Source organism: Bos grunniens, chromosome 8, assembly GCF_055505025.1.
Source record: "Bos grunniens cultivar Pamir isolate PY7600 chromosome 8, Bosgru_T2T1.0, whole genome shotgun sequence".
Taxonomy (NCBI): Eukaryota; Metazoa; Chordata; class Mammalia; order Artiodactyla; family Bovidae; genus Bos; species Bos grunniens.
In genome coordinates this window covers 40,530,238-40,546,241 of record NC_141172.1, presented here as the reverse complement: position 1 = coordinate 40,546,241, position 16,004 = coordinate 40,530,238, and the positions used below count along the sequence as shown (strand labels likewise).

Genomic DNA, 16,004 nt, shown 5'->3' with positions numbered 1-16,004 from the left:
CATTTCAGGCAAAGATGGGCACAATAAAGAACAGAAATGGTAAGGACCTAACAGAAGTAGAAGATATTAAGAAGAGGTGGCAAGAATACACAGAATAACCAAACAAAAAAAAGATCTTAATGACCCAGATAACCACGATGGTATGGTCACTCACCTAAAGCCAGACATTCTGGAGAGTGAAGTCAAGTGGGAAAGTGCTGCACTCATTATGCCAGCAATTTTGGAAAACTCAGCAGTGGCCACAGGACTGGAAAAGGTCAGTTTTCATCCCAATCCCAAAGAAGAGCAGTGCTAAAGAATGTTCAAACTACTGCACAGTTCTACTCATCTCACATGCTAGCAAGGCAATGCTCAAAATTCTAAAAGCTAGGCTTCAACTGCATGTGAACCCAGAACTGCCAGATGTACAAGTTGTATTTAGAAAAGGCAGAGGGACCAGAGATCAAATTGCCAACATCTGTGGGATCATAGACAAAGCAAGAGAATTCCAGAAAAACATCTACGTCTGCTTCATTGACTATGCTAAAGCTTTTGACTGTGTGGATCACAACAAAGTGTGGAAAATTCTAAAAGAGATGGGACTATCAGACCACCTTACCTCCTCCTGAGAAACTATATGCATATCAAGCAGCAACAGTTGGAAGGGGACATGACAACAGACTGGTTCAAAATTGGGAAGGAAGTATGTCAAGGCTGTATATTGTCACCCTATTTAACTTATAATTTATTATTTCACATGACACATCATGTGAAATGCCAGGCTGGATGAAGCACAAGCTGGAATCAAGATTGTTGAGAGAAATATCAATAACCTCAGATATGCAGATGACACCACACTAATAGCAGAAAGCTAAGAGGAACTAAAGAGGCTCTTGATGAAGGTGAAAGAGGAGAGTGAAAAAGTGACTTAAAACTCAACATTCAAAAAAGTAAGATCATGGCATCTGGGCCCATCACTTCATGGCAAATAGATGTGGGAACAATTGAAACAGTGACAGACTTTATTTTCTGGGGCTCCAAAATCACTGCAGACCATGACTGCAGCCATGAAACTAAAAGACACTTGCTCCTTGGAAGAAAAGCTATGACAAAAAGTTATAACAAACCTAGACAGCATGTTAAAAAGCAGAGACATCACTTTGCCCAAAAAGGTCCATCTAGTCAAAGCTATGGTTTTTCCAATAGTCAGGTATGGATGTGATAGTTGAACCATTAAGAAAGCTGAGTGCCAAAGAACTGATGCTTTCAAACTGTGGTGCTGGAGAAGACTCTTGAGAGTCTCTTGAACAAGGAGATCAAACCAGTCAATCCTAAAGGAATTCAACCCTGAATATTCATTGGAAGAAATAATGCTGAAGCTGAAGCTCCAATACTTTAGCCACCTGATGTGAACAGCCAACTCACTGGAAAAGACCCTGATGCTGGGAAAGATTGGGGATAGGAGGAGAAGGTGGTGACAGAGAATGAGACGGTTGGATGCCATCATCGACTTAATGAACATGAATTTGAGCAAACTCTGGGAGATAGTGAAGGATAGGGAAGCCTGGCATGTTGCAGTCCTTGGAGTCACAAAGAGTCAGACACACCTAAGTGACTGAACAACAACAGCCCCATCCTGATCATCTCTGAGGGATAGGGATTAAAGATGTGAAATTTCACTACACTCACCCTGGCAATTCTGCTTCAGCTGTCTTGGTACCATTCCTCAGATTCACATCTGAGAGCTGCATTAATGAATATAACCAATAGCCCCAGTTAACGGCCACACATATCCTTGTCTTTGTCCTATAACTCTGCAACACACTGCCACTTTGAACTTGCCTAAATCACTTGACCAACAGAATTTTCATAAACTTGATGCAAACAAGTGTTTTTAGCAACCTGATGCATGGATAACTGTATGCTTGCATGTTTCTTCTCTTCAACTCTGTCACCACAATGAGAATATCCTAGGCTAGCTTGCTGGAAGGATAGGGGCCTGTGGAATAAAGCTGAATCATTCCAGCCAAGGCTAGGCTAGGCCAGCCATCACCCTCTACTCATCAGATGCATAAGTAAGTCCAGCTAAGATCAATCATGAGCAGCCCAGGTCAGCAAAATCATCCAGTGAGCTATGAACATGGGGGAAATAATAAATGGCTATTATATTAAGCCACTAAGGACTGGAGTGGTGTGTTCCACAACCCATCCCTGACACACAGTGGTACAAAACAACTGGGGGACAGGGCATCTAAACTAAAGACTGGGCACTGATTGTGCCAGAGAACCTTGCAGAACTTTTCCATGAATATCCTGTAGGATGTTGCTAAAGAGAAGAAAGGGGGGTTTCCAAGGTCAGGTTTCTGAGAAATGCTAAGTTACATTTAGCTGGTTTCCTTCCTGCAGAATTTCAAAGCCTTTCAAATGAGTCATGACAAATCTTCCAAAGGAAGAGCTTTTAAGCAATATTTCCCAAACTTACTTGACCACAGACCTTTCCCTACACCCCCATCCCTATGCTGAGCATCACACAAAATGAATACCTCATATAAAGCACACTTTAGACATGATATAAGACGAATTGGTCTTTGTCTTGTTTCAGTGTTGTTTCAGAGGGTCGAACTGCACTTAGGGCACAACAGCTCCATGGAGCAGGATGGGGACTAAATACATTCAAGCAAGGGCTCGTCAACAGTGAGAGTGATCCAAAGATGGGCTTGCCTGCCTTTTGAAACAGTGGCTCAAAACCCCAAAACTGAAAGCATTCAAAGAGAAACAAATGAGGTTCAGTAAATTTTTATGATTACTAGTTACCTTAAGGTTCTAATTCAGTAACACGCTCAAAAATTCAGATTACTTCTATCAGTTAAAAGTAGTAAGATAGTCACTTTTATGTGTCCACTTGATCAAATACTGGCCTAGATGTTACTGAGAAGATGTTTTGCAGATGTGGTTACCATTTATAATAAGCAGTATTTAAATAAGCAGATTACTCTACATCCTGTGGGTGGGTCCCACTTAATCAGTGGAGGGCCTTAAGAGCAAAGACTGAAGCTTTGAGAAATTCTACTTTAAGACTGTAACATAAAAATGCTGCCTGAGTTTACAGCCTGCTGGTCTGCCTCATCGATTTGTAAGCCCCATAATCATATAAGTCAGTTCCTTAGAATTAGCCAATCAATCAATCTCTTTTCTCTCTACTATCCACTCTTCTCCTCTCTTTCTCTCTCTCTGTACTTCTGTTTCTCTGGAGAACTCAGATTAAATACAGTCAGATATCAAACATCATTTATATTTTATCACAATCCTAGATTAGAATCAGCTTCTAAAACTTCTAGGCTGACTGCTTCCTAGTACCTGCCCTGGGCAAATCAAAGTGTTAGGTTTCCCAGATTTCTTATTTGGTTCCTGTGAGGACTCTTCTGGATAGTCAGCTGAGAACTAGAGCTCATAACTGCATTACAGTGATAGCCAGGAGGTGACATTTCTAATATTCCCTTTTTAAGGGGGGCAGATTTTATGAGTCACCTTGGGTGGTATAGTCATTTCACAGCTGTGTAATGTTTGTGAGGAACTGACAGTCCCTCATGAGCCACAGTGACCCAACTTGGCAGGGCCCCAGCACCTATTTATGGCCTGAAATACAGGGGAGGAAGTCACCGGAGGTGGTTCTCTCTTCTGGAACTGAGTCAGATAGATGATAACATTCCAGGTCAGAGTTAACACCAAGTCTGATTTACTGCATCATGTTCTCTGAGTGACTTCCTGGGAGCCTAACTGAACTACTACAAATCCTGAGCTGATATCTAAGACTTACCTATTTAGAAAAAGAAAGAAGAGAACCAGAGATCAATTTTTTTTTAAAGAGGATTTTAAAATAGGAGGAATCAGTAAGGAAAAGACTAAGTGTAGTCCTGTGACCGTGGGGACACAGCTGGAACAACCATCCATCAAGGTTAGGTACCAGGTTCAAATATTCATCAGAAGACTTGCCACACTGTAGCACTGGCCATAACTATTCCTTGCGGACAGATTCTTGTGCCAATCCATCTTGTATTTCCCACATCTAGTTCAATGCCTGGTACATAGCAGGAATTTAAAAAAGACTCACTGAGTGAATGAGCTAGTAGAGACATAAAGCACTTCACATCCACAGAGCTAGAGAATCCAGCCAGGATTATTTCCCATTCCATGAATGCTCTCAGAAGCCTGGCATGATCGTGCACCTGATACTATGTCTTTCTAAGCCAGCCCTACTACATATATGCAGTTTTTGAGTTCTTACAATCTCTAGGGCTGGAGTCCTTTTAATTGGTGCATTGAATTGTTTTCTGGGGCTGGCATAACAAAGGACCATAGACCAGATAACTTCACCAACAGCAACGTATTTGCTCACAGTCTTAGAGGCTAAGTCTGAGATCAAGGTATTGACAGGGCTGATTTCTTCTGAGGCCTCTCCCTTAGGCTTACAAGAGAAATGGCTGTCTTCTCTCTTTGTCTTCACATGGTTTTTCCTCTCTGCCTGTCTGCATCCTAATCATCTCTTCTTATAAGAATACCAGTCTTACTGATTTAGGGCCCAACCCAATGACCAAGTTTAATTTAATTACTTTAAAGGCCCTATCTCCAAATATAGTCACATTCTGAGGCACTAGGGGTTAGGGTTTCAGCATATGAATTTGGGTGGTGAAGAGACATGCAAATACAGGCTTAGCTCAGAGATCTTGCGGGTTTGGTTCCAGACCACAGCTATAAAGCGAATATCCCAACAAAGTGAGTCACATGATATTTTTTGGTTTCCCAGTGCATATAAAAGTTATGATGAAACTATACTATAGTCTATTCAGGGTCCAATAATAGCATTATGTCTAAAAATGTAAAGTACACACCTTAATTTAAAAATACTTTATTGCTAAAAAATGCTAACCATCATATGAGCCTTCAGGGAGCCCTAATCTTTTTGCTAGTGGGGGGCCTTGCTTCCATGCTGATGGTTGCTCACTGATCAGAGTGGTGGTTGCAAAAAGTTGCTGCAACTTTGTCAATTTCTCAAAGTAGAACAGCAATGAAGTTTGCCTCATTGATTGACTTGTTTTTTTATGAATGGTTTCTCTGTGGCATGGAAGACTGACAGTATTTTACACACAGTAGAACTTCTTTCAAAACTGGAGACAATCTTCTCAAAACTTGCCACTGCTTAATCAACTATGGTTATGCACTATTCTAAAATCCTTTGTTATCATTACAACATCTTCATAGCATCTTCACCAGAAGTAGATTCTGTTTCAAGAAACTACTTTTTTGTTCATCCTGAAGAAGCAGCTCTTCACCCATTAAAGTTTTACTATGCTTGCGTGCACTGCTTCAGTCCTGTCCAGCTCTTTTGCAACCCAATGGACTGTAGCCCACCAGGCTCCCCTGTCCATGAGATTTCCCAGGCAAGAATACTGGAGTGGGGTACTGTTTCTTTCATTGGATCTTTCAGACCCAGGGATCGAACCTGCATCTCTTACATCTCCTGCATTGGCAAATGGGTTCTTTACCACTAGTGCCATCTGGGAAGCCCCAAAGTTTTACTATGAGTTTGCAGCACTATGAGATTGCAGCAATTCAGCCGCATCTTCAGGCTCCACTTCGAGTTCTCTTGCTGTTTGCACACTATCTGCAGCTACTTCCTCCATTAAAGTCTAGAACTTCTCCAAGTCATCCATGAAGGTTCAAATCAAGTCTCAAACTCCTGTTAATGCTGATATTTTGACTTCTTCCCATGAATCATAAATATTCATAATGGCATCTAGAATGGTGAATCTTTTCCAGAAAATTTTCAATTGACTTTGCCCAGATCTACCAAAGGGATCACTATTTATGGCAGTCATAGCCTTATGAAATACTGTATTTCTTAAATAAGAAGACTTGAAAATCTAAATGACTCCTTGTTTATTGGGCTGCAGAAGGAATGTCTTAGCAAGCATGAAGACACCACTAATCTCGTTGTATATCTCCACTGGATCTCTTGGGTGAGCAGATGCGCTATCAACGAGCAGTAATATTTTGAAAGGAATAATTTTTTCTAAGTAGTAGGTCTCAAAAGTGGGCTTATACCATGTTGTAAACAGATGTGCTATCTACCAGGCTTTGTTGTTCCATTTACAGGGCAAAGGCAGAGTAGATTCAGCATAATTTTTAAGGGTCATAGGGTTTTTTGAATGATAAATGAGCACTGGCTTCAACTTCTTCAAGTCACCAGCTGTATTAGCCCCTAACAAGAGAGTCAGTCTGTCCTTGAAACTTTGAAGCCAGGAATTGACTCTCCTCTCTAGCTATGAAAGTCCTAAGTGGCATCTTCTTCCAATGCAAGGCTGTTTCATCTAGAAAACCTGTTGTTTATTGTAGCTACCTTTGTGAATTATCTTAGCTAGATCTTCCGATAACTTCCTGCATCTTCTACATCAGTACTTGCTGCTTTGCCTGGCACTTTAATGTTATAGAGATGACTCCTTTCCTTAAACTTTATGAACCAACTTCTGCCAGCTTCAAACTTTTCTTTCACAGCTTCCTCACCTATCTCAGCCTTCATAGAAGAGAGTTGGGTCTTTGCTCCAAATTAGGTTCTGGCTTAAGGGAATGTCGTGGCTGGTTTGATCTTCTATCCAGATCACTGAAATTGCCTCCATTTCAGCAATATGGCCATTTCCTTTTTAAGCACTTATGTCTTCACTAGAATAACACTTTCAATTTCTCCCAAGAACTTTTCCTCTGCATTCACAACTTGGCTAACTGCTTGGCACAAGAGGTCTAGCCTCTAACCTGTCTCAGCTTTCCACATGCTTTTCTCACTAAGTTTAATCATCTCTAGCATTTGATTTAAAGTGGGAGATGTGAGGCTATTCCTTATATTTGAACACTTACAGGCCACTGTAAGGTTATTAACTGACCTAGTTTCAATACTGTGGAGTCTCAGGGACTAGGGAGGTCCAAGGAGAGGGAGAGAGATGGGGGAACACTGGTCAGTGGTATAGTCAGAACACTCACAACATTTATCAGTTTCATTCCCTGTCTTGTATGAACATGGTTCATGGTACAACATTGTAACATGAAAGATCACTGATCATAACAAATATAACAATAATGAAACAGTTTGAAATATTGCAAGAATTACCAAAATGTGACACAGAGACATGAAGTGAACAAGCGTTAAAAAAATGTTGCTGACAAACTTAATCATCACAGGGTTGCCATGAAATCTTCGACTTGCAAAAATATCTACAAAGTGCAATAAAGCAAGGTATGCCTTTATATATGTGTACACACGCACACAAACACACAATATATACATTATATATATAAGTAAACATTTTTATTGCTTCAGAGTCAGGAGGAGAGGCTCTTTCCATCCATTCTACCTCAGTGTCTTCTCTCTCACTGCATCAAGCCCTCATTAAGTGTGAAGGGAGATGAACTGCAAGGTATATTCTCTGCATCTTTCCTCTAATTGCTCATTAAATCACTTTCAGATTAATCAATTTCTTTTTCATTTATCTCAATTTTTCATGTATCCTTTAATAAGTCTTGAAATCTGACAGAAATAGGAACTTCATAAGAGTCTCCAAGTGACCCACAGTGAAGTCACTAGATCCTTCCTGAGGACTGGCCTTGTGTCTGTGTATCACAGCATATAACACATTACCTGGCTAATAATAGGTGTTCTAAAAATATATGGTTAAAATGATGTATGTAGGAAAAAAGATTTCTTACCAGGTTCCTGTTTTCAAGTTCCAGAGTCACATTTGCCCCCTAAGTGATATTCCCACATGCTGACTCATGCTGAGCCCATTGTACCTTACTTTTTTAAAAACATACTTATGTAGAGTCATTTATTTCCTGGAGTTTCAGCAGACTTGTGTTTGCAGCTGTTTAAAGTAAAACAGGGGCTAGAAGACTTTAGGATTTATTTACAAAAAAACAAAAACCAAATGGCATCAACTTATGAGACAGTATGGTCCATTCAGAGATGAACCCCACTGATTCACTGACCAGCAACCAGCCATGGAGCACACGACTCCCAACTGCTGGGGCAGTTTGGTCAATAGGCACACACCTGTCAGGGTCAGTCTGGCTCCTGACCTTGCCTTTGCCCTGGTTTAAAAGGAAGCATCAAGAGGCAACCATGGGCACTTGGTTATTTCTAGAGTCCTCCTTGTCTAACACATATCAATGTCTAGACATTCATATGATAGGGAAGAAATCCATCAATCAGTAGACCTTACTGATGAAAATCTTGGAAACATCACTTGTAACCTTCTGTATCTTGGGCCTGTAGCTGGTTATTTGACTCTGATCCTTGAATGAATGATTCTGATCTGGTTGACTTCCTGTCTTCTGGCTTCAAGTCTGCATATACTCTAGTTCCTGTATGGTTATCTATTGGAAAAAGGATGAGGTTATCTGTTGCAGTAAGGATGAGGAAATAAATAATAACTATTACAACACAGTGACCAGTCATCAAGTTTCTGACCTGTCAATTCAAAACAAAATATCTAGAAAACAGAAAATAAATTCCACATCCTCTATGTTGAGGTTGAGGAGTCCTGATTGATAGATATATGGATGGGCCACAATTTAGCTTCTTGAGAAATTTCATCATCAGTTGCAAAATCAGTTATAACTTAATGATTCTATCCTGCCACTGAAAACCAGTAGCCAAGTCCTGAAAGGCCACCTTCCAGCACTCACTGACACTGCCCTGTAACTTCCAGGACATCACTAGATGGGGTTTGGCACGGAATTCCACATCATGAGGACCAAAATTCAAAACTCAGCTCTGTAATTGATACATGTATATGTATAGCTGAGTCCCTTTGCAGTTCACCTAATAGGTCAGCTATTATTAATCATTAATAATTAATTATTAATCAGCTATACCCCAATACGGAGAAGGCAATGGTACCCCACTCCAGTACTTTGCCTGGAAAATCCCATGGATGGAGGAGCCTGGTAGGCTGCAGTCCATGGGGTTGCTAAGAGTTGGGCACGACTGAGGGACTTCACTTTCACTTTTCACTTTCATGCATTGGAGAAGGAAATGGCAACCCACTCCAGTGTTCTTGCCTGGAGAATCCCAGGGACAGGGGAGCCTGGTGGCTGCCGTCTGTGGGATCACACAGAGTTGGACACGACTGAAGTGACTTAGCAGCAGCATACCCCAATACAATATAAAAAGTTCAAAAGAAAGAAAAAACTCAGCTCTGCAGTATCTACATTCTCTAAACAAGTTACTAAGCTTGCCTTTCCAGTTTATTTACAAAATCAGAATACAGGCACCTAACCCCTAAAAGAAGTGCTGTGAAGATTCAATAAGATAAGGAATCATTCTGACAATTAGCCAACAAATATTTACTGAAGGCACTGTAGTGGCTAGACACTGCTCTAGGAACTAGGGATATAGCTGTGAACCAGCCCTAGTGCAGCCTATCTTTTAGTGGAGAGAACTGGACAAAAAAATCAAAGAGCAAATAAATGAGTAGGGCAAGGAGAGACAAGGAGTAACACAGTATAGAGTAAAAGGCTCTCATTTGAAAGAGGACATATGCACAGCCATCAGAATGAAGCGAGGGATGGAGACGCGCATACACTCGGGGAGTAATACAGTATAGAGTAAAAGGCTCTCATTTGAAAGAGGACATATGCACAGCCATCAGAATGAAGAGAGGGATGGAGACGCGCATACACTCGGGGAAAGAACAGGCATCTCCCCAAACCCCTCTCCCCAAGGATACAGAAGGGCAGCAGGCCTGAGGCAGGGCTGTGCCTGACATGTTGAAGGGAGCATCTGGAGGCTAGCACAGGTGAGACGGGTGAGCAAGGGCAAGATGGTAGAAGATGAGGTCACGAAGGTTCCTTACACCAGGTAGAGCCTTGTATCCAGTGAATCAACATTTGGATTGTATTCTCTCACAGGAAGCAGCTGGATGATTTGAGCAAAAGAGTGATATGAGTCTACCTGTGTTCTAAGGGACCACTGTGGCTGCTGTGTTAAAAAACCCCAATAGACAAGGCTGGAAGAAGGGAGCCTGGTTAGGAGACCACGGAAGTGTCTAGGTGAATAAGAGTCAAGGCTTGGGCTAGACTGACAGCAGTGCAAGCAAGAGAAGTAATATCAGGGTGTATTTTTAGGTGGACCTACTAGGCTTTGCTAATAGATTAGATGAGGATAGCAGATAAAGCACCTAGTTGCTGTTATTTATTTGCTCAATCATGTTCAGCTCTTTGTGACCCCATGGACTGTAGCCTGCCAGGCTCCTCTGTCCATGGGATTTTCCAGGCAAAAAACCTGGAGTGGGTTGCTATTTCTTTCTCCAGATTAGATGTAGACAGCAGATAAAGCACATGGTATATAGTGTTATTCAGAACCTTTTGATCTGGGGGGGCTACAGTGGAGGCATCCTCAAGAACACGTATCTAGAAGAGTAAGACTACACCCAAGCATCAGCTCTACAATCAGGACATAATGGCTCAAAACCAAGATCTGCAGTGTCACCTTAACAAGACAGCCCAGTACTACTGCCAGCAAGATAAGACCAGACCTCAAAGGTTTTAATATAGCTAAAGAAGGGATATATCAGCTAAATGGGGGTTTTATATATGAAAACATACATAAAAAGAGAATTATAGAGGCAGAAGCTGACTGTACCTTTCCAAACACCATCCAGAGTATGGGGAGCCTTGCCAAGTGATGTCAGTTATTATAGTTCATTGGCAAGGCCACCTCTATTGCAGGGATTGATATAGGGAATTGCAGCCAACTGACTTCGAGTATCCTCAACTTTTGGCAAGATAAGTCTCATTGCGGAGATGGATGCTGATTGCTTGGTAAGTACGGCAGGCAGTAAAAAGGGAAATCTGGCTATCGCAATCACAATAGAGTCCAGAAAATGGCTATTAACAGGATAGAAGGCTCTAAGACAAAGGCAGACAAGTCAGAAAATCACTGTTCCTTGGCCCAGGTGAAGAATTGTGGTCAAACATAAAGTTGTCTCTTCTATAGAACCCCCAATCTCGATTACCACCTTTAAATTAAAGGCCAGTGATATTTGCCATGCGTAGACATGCTTGGATAAAAAAGCACCATGATAAATTTTTTCAACCTTGGTGCTAAGTAGTGAAGAACTTGATGGATTGTTTTCAACAGCTGAAATATCAACACTAAATTTTGTTCGCTCTTGCATAATTCAGTTTAAAAGAAAATTGTTCTTTAGAAATGGTATCCTACTGTTTGACCCTAAAAAATACTTATTGTTTATTGCTCCATGAGATTTATCAGGTTTTGGAAACCCTACCATTATATGTAAATGTATATTTCACAGGATTGATTACAACCCACAGACACACCAATATTTTAAGTATGTTAACAAAAAAATAACTCTAAAATAGATTACACTCTGTTCAGTACCCTCTTAAATAGAGGACATTGAAAATATTTCATCCTTTTCTTAAAGAATCAGATTCATTACTATGAACGTGACAATCATGAAGGCCTCAGAAACCACTGACCTCCACAGAGTGACACGTTCTTGAACTAAATGGTCCCTTTGAAAAATGAACTATTACAATAGTTTTTCTTTGGCCCCTCTCTACCAAAGAATTACTTTCTCTTTTAGCTACTGCCGGCATGTCTGACTTTTCCAGAAAGCTATGCGCTAAAATTTGTCCCCCTAAAATTGTTATAGTGAAATCCTAACACCCAGTGTGATGGCATTTGAACATGGGGCCTTTGGAAGGATAACAGGTTTAGATGAGGTCATAAGGATGGGCCCTTCATAATGGGATTAGTGTCCTTATAAGAAAACACTTTGCTCAGTTGTGTCCAACTCTCTGCAACCCCATGGACTATAACCTGCCAGGCTCCTGGGGAATTCTCCAGGCAAGAATACAAGAGTGGGTAGCTATTTCCTTCTCCAGGGGATCCTCCGGACCCAGGTATCAAACCTGGGTCTCCTGCATTGCAGGTGGATTCTTTACTGTCTGAGCCACCAGGGAAGCCCCATAAGAAAACGCATCAGAGACTTTACTTTCTCTCTCTCCTCACACACATGCTCTGAGAAAAGGCCACTGAAAAGCTAACCTTCTGCAAGCCAGTAAGAGGGCTAGGAACCAAACTGGACTGTACCTTGATCTTTTTCTTCCAAGCGTCCAGAATTGAGAGGAATAAATGTCTTGCTTAGGTCACCCCATCTATTGTATTTTGTTATGGCAGCTCAAACTGACTAAAACACAATGCAACCACATTTCCACTTCTGAGTCACTACTTCTAATCTGGACTTCCTTGGTGGTGCAGTGGTAAAGAACCCACCTGCCAATGCAGGAGGCGCAGGTTCCATCTTTGGGTAGGGAAGATCCCCTGGAGAAGGAAATGGCAACCCACTCCAGTATTCTTGCTTGGGAAATCCCATGGACAGAGGAGCCTGGCAGCCTACAGTCCCTAGGATCACAAAAGAGTCAAACATGACAAAGCAACAAAACAATAACAACAACACTTCTGATCTACTAGGAACCACTTGACCAAAGTTTGCTTAAAGCAAAAGTTTGAATGTGATCCATGGAGGCTATTTCATTTGTTTTGACTGCTCAACCGTCTTCATTATCTACTCTCAAATTCCCAGTTAAATTTTGGCATTCAGAAGTTCAGGGTTTACATTTCTTTTCTAGGCTACTAATAGCTGAAAACTGGTTAATAAAATTAAAAATCTGTACTGATAGTAATTTATTATTTTTTTAAGGAAGGGGGGAAAATGTTTAATTATCTCAAATCTGAGTTAAGAAAAGACTCTCAAAGCCCCTCTAAGTTCAGAGACATGTTCTCTTCGAGAAATCATGATGATATTCTTTCTGACTTTTAGCATTTTTGGTGTGAATGGATGAAAGATTTGGCAAGGGTGGGAGTGAGATGGAGAAGCAAATAGAAACTGTATATGTAGAATTTATATTGTCTTTAGGGATATAGTTAAGATGGCATTTTTAGACATTCGGGAGTTTGGGAGAATTGAGGGTAAGGGAGGACTATTGCTAATGAAACTTCTGGAATAATAAAAGTAATTAGTATGCAGTTCATGTCAAACATATTATTACTGTGGTTGGGTGACAAGGTAAGCATAAATTGCAACAGACTATTATTCTGAGAGTAAATAATGTGATTTCTGACCAATTTTAGCATTTGTTCTGGGTAGGGAAAGCTACTAGTTTGCAGTAGGAGTTGGGACTCCCTTGAGTTGTTTTTCTCTGTTTTTTTAGCAGAATGAGTCGTGAAGATGCTTAACAGAATGGGGACAAGGAATACTTGATGAGGAACTTTCTTAGGAGATAAGATTTAAGATTATCAGTTGCTAATAAGGCCCTGGAGAAGGAAAAAATGTACTTTGCAAGTAATGACTTGTTATCTCATGTACATTTTATGCCGTGTATATATTATGATGACTCCTGGATATAAGAGAGGAAAGGAAATAGAGCTTAGTTATAAAGTAAATAAAGAAGGACACTGACTTATTTCAACTTCCACCTTGGATGCAGAGCCAAGTGCGTCAAGTGGGTACTGTGTACAACGAATGCAAATATTCTCCGCCAGGGGCTAGGATTTTAGGAGTGGCAATTGAAAAATTAAAAATGAAAAAGCGAGAAAGAAAATTATGTGATTCTCCCTTGCCTGTGTTGTAAGCACAGGGCCCTATGCAGAAGTGCCGTTAAGTGCCTGCTATCTCTCCTCCAGCAAATTTTCTAACTTGGCCAAGCACAGTAGCTTAGACACAATCGGGCAGCTTAAATGTCTGTGCAAGAAACAGCTACATTTGTAAGTTTCCTAAGCACTGTCACCTAAATTATTACAACAGTTTTCTGTGAGATTTCATTACTCTTAATGATTTGTAGATAAGGAAGGCAGAACTCAAAAAGTTAAGTGCTTTCCCACAATCAAATAGTCAAGCAGGATCAAAGATGGGTCCCCAACTTAGATCTGACTTCAAATTCAAGCTCTTTGCCCTGACTACACAGAAACCATATAAACCAAACAAGAGGCATGTGCATCCCCCAGCACTGGGCCTGACCACAGCCGGCAACACAATACAAATTAGCTCCAGAGTAACAATCCATATCCAAAGAATTGGTTTCACACTACACCATCTAGCTCTCAGCTTATTTCCAATGCCTCAACCCACCCAAAATTACAATGACATTCTGGCTGAGAAAGAGCATTTCATCACGCACCCATCATGAACCCTTATTCACTGGAAAACTATGTAGCATTTGCTCAAAAGTTCTTTGACTATCATTCATCCCTCAATTTTCAATCAGCTGTCTGTTGGTAGCATCTGAAATGACAGAGCTTGTTTGTGGTGAGGGTAATTTTCAGTGAAGCTCAAGTTTATGAACTTGAAGTTACAGCAAATGTGTAAAGTGAGATTGAAAACACCATCGCATCAGTTTTTCAGAGTTTAAAGATTCTTCAAAGCATTAAGAAGAATCACCAAGCTACTCATACATGTCATTAGTTTGAATAGAAAATAATTTCAAACGCCACTTTTCCATGGAGATTTTGAACAAGAATTTTGTTTCCCAGAGATTTCTTATTTCAGCTCCACCTGGAGAATTTTTCAATCCTGTTCTACCACACAATCTGACTTACCTCCATGAAAGATTCTAGGGATCTCACTCTTGAGTTGCTTAGGCCTTCTTGAGTAAATCCTCAAGGTTGGCACTTAATCCATGGTCATCTGTCATGTTTTCATATACAGACGTCATTTGTTCCTGTCTTTTGTTCCTTCCCTGAGGATAAGGACTGCGTATTACATATTTCATACTGTAACAAAACCCTATGACAGATAAAGTAACAGCACTAGGTCTTAAAAGTAGCAGGTATTACTATATGGAATTTAGAGGTGAATTTAACGGTATCACTGATCACACAGTGGTAGAAGGATTGAAGGCGATGGCACCCCACTCCAGTACTCTTGCCTGGAAAATCCCATGGGTGGAGGAGCCTGGTGGGCTGCAGTCCATGGGGTCGCGAAGAGTCGGACACGACTGAGCGACTTCAATTTCACTTTTCACTTTCATGCATTGGAGAAGGAAATGGCAACCCACTCCAGTGTTCTTTGCTGGAGAATCCCAGGGATGGGGGAGCCTGGTGGGCTGCTGTCTATGGGGTCACACAGAGTCAGACACGACTGAAGCGCCTTAGCAGCAGCAGCAGCAGCAGGATTGAAAAGCCAAAAAACTGTAAGTCAGCAACAGTAGGAAGTCCTATTACTGTTGGGGGGCGGGGGAGAGGCGGAGGTGGGGGAGGTGCAAACGATGGGAGGAGGTGTTACCACAGCCCAGAAGCCAGAGCCTTTCAGTAAGAGCTGGAACCATGCAGGAGACCCAGCTACTGCCAGAGACACCAAAGGAAGCAATAAGAGAGGTAAGAAAACTCTGACTTCTCTGCCCTACTCTCACCCCCCAATTTTCTACCGTGCCTTCTTTGGGTGCACCTACTTAGGGGCCAAAGAGTAAGAAAGCATGTATCTGTGACACAAACCAGAATGAGAAAAGAATCAGAGAGTAAACAAACAGCTTAAAGAGAGTAAACACACAGCTTAAAGAAACAGTGATTAACAGATTCTTATGGTAGATACAGAAATCAATTAATCCATAAGCAACCATCGTATATTACAATTTGAGTTTCCCTTTTAAAATGATTAGTATAAAAGACTACAGGATGAAAGGTTAAGATGTGTATAGAGTAGTCTTTTGCTTTTAGCAATGGGATATCAGGAGATTTGGACCAATCTCCTTTCTGAGGATAACTAATGTACATACTCACAATACATATACATATTCTGCTTGAAAGCACTGGATACTGAACAAGATAGTAATGATCCAGTGTTTGGATTTTTCCTCTGATAGAATTTACTGACTCATGAAGAGGCAGCCAAAGGGCTATGCAGTACTGTTCTGCAGCTTCATGGAGATAAAATCACAAATGTTGTAGTCTTAGG

At 41.0% G+C, this 16,004-nt stretch overlaps 1 long non-coding RNA gene across 5 annotated transcripts in view; it reads right to left on the bottom strand.

The window, feature by feature from the left end:
* Positions 1 to 16,004, bottom strand: part of LOC147366957 (uncharacterized) — a 343,959-nt gene that overhangs the window by 118,409 nt on the left and 209,546 nt on the right. For all 5 annotated transcript variants that reach the window (XR_015169635.1, XR_015169636.1, XR_015169637.1 and 2 more), the window contains one exon: positions 14,651 to 14,790. This is a non-coding gene — a long non-coding RNA (uncharacterized LOC147366957). Of the gene's footprint in view, positions 1 to 14,650; positions 14,791 to 16,004 lie in introns of those variants that run through there.